Here is a 1,337-nt window from a genome sequence, read left to right as displayed (position 1 = left end):
TTTTAGAGAAACATCATGACCAACTTTAGTCTTTACTGTTTTAGAGAAACATCATGACCAACTTTAGTCTTTACTGTTTTAGAGAAACATCATGACCAACTTTAGTCTTTAGAGAAACATCATGACCAACTTTAGTCTTTACTGTTTTAGAGAAACATCATGACCAACTTTAGTCTTTACTGTTTTAGAGAAACATCATGACCAACTTTAGTCTTTCATGACCAACTGTTTGACCAACTTTAGTCTTTACTGTTTTCAGAGAAACATCATGACCAACTTTAGTCTTTACTGTTTTAGAGAAACATCATGACCAACTTTAGTCTTCTGTTTTCAGAGAAACATCATGACCAACTTTAGTCTTTACTGTTTTCAGAGAAACATCATGACCAACTTTAGTGTTCTGTGTCATTTTAGTGAAAAACATCATGACAACTTTAGTCTTCTGTTTTCAGAGAAACATCATGACCAACTTTAGTCTTCTGTTTTCAGAGAAACATCATGACCAACTTTAGTGTTCTGTGTTTCAGAGAAACATCATGACCAACTTTTCAGTGTTCTGTGTTTCAGAGAAACATCTGTGTTTCAGAGAAACATCATGACCAACTTCTGACCTTGAAGCAGTTCAGAACGGACTGCTTCCTTTCCTTCTTTCTCTCTTTCTGACATTTTCCAACAGCAGTAATGGTTCATGAATCACATGCCTCTATTCCACTAAGACCTAATTGAAACACAAAGCAGAAAATGGAATCAGGGCTGTGTTTCATTCTTATTGAAGGTTAACTCTCTCACAAAAACACACACGTAAAAACGCTTGCATGCACACACACACACACACACACACACACACACACACACACACACACACACACACACACACACACACACACACTCACTCTCCTAGCTCAATCTAGCCATCTCTGGTCACTGTCAGCAGCTAGTTAATGAGAAGGGGACTAAAATCAATGCACACAACATGGGAGGAATTCCTGATTACCTACCCCTCGTGGGGAAAGAGAGAAATAAAGAAGTACATTTAAAGACGAACGTCGTCCTGAATAATTACTGCTGACTAATCTCTTCCTCCCTCCTTCTCTCTCTGCTCTCCCTCCACAGCAACTCATATCTCTCAGTCTCTCTCTCTCTCTCTCCCATTCTATTTCTCTCTCCCTCCTTCTCTCTCTCTCTTGCTCTCCCTCCACAGCAACTCATATCTCTCAGAGAGTCACTGATGTCACCCAGCCCATCAGGGCTCAAAGGCCCCCAATTACCAAATGTAAAGCAACTTCCACACATCCCCTCTCTCTCTTCCCCTCTGTTCTGACTCTCTACCCTCCCTC

Source organism: Oncorhynchus tshawytscha, unplaced genomic scaffold (genome assembly GCF_018296145.1).
Source record: "Oncorhynchus tshawytscha isolate Ot180627B unplaced genomic scaffold, Otsh_v2.0 Un_contig_4851_pilon_pilon, whole genome shotgun sequence".
In the NCBI taxonomy this organism is placed as follows: Eukaryota; Metazoa; Chordata; class Actinopteri; order Salmoniformes; family Salmonidae; genus Oncorhynchus; species Oncorhynchus tshawytscha.
The sequence above is the reverse complement of the archived record's forward strand: the minus strand, read 5'-3'. Positions refer to the sequence as shown.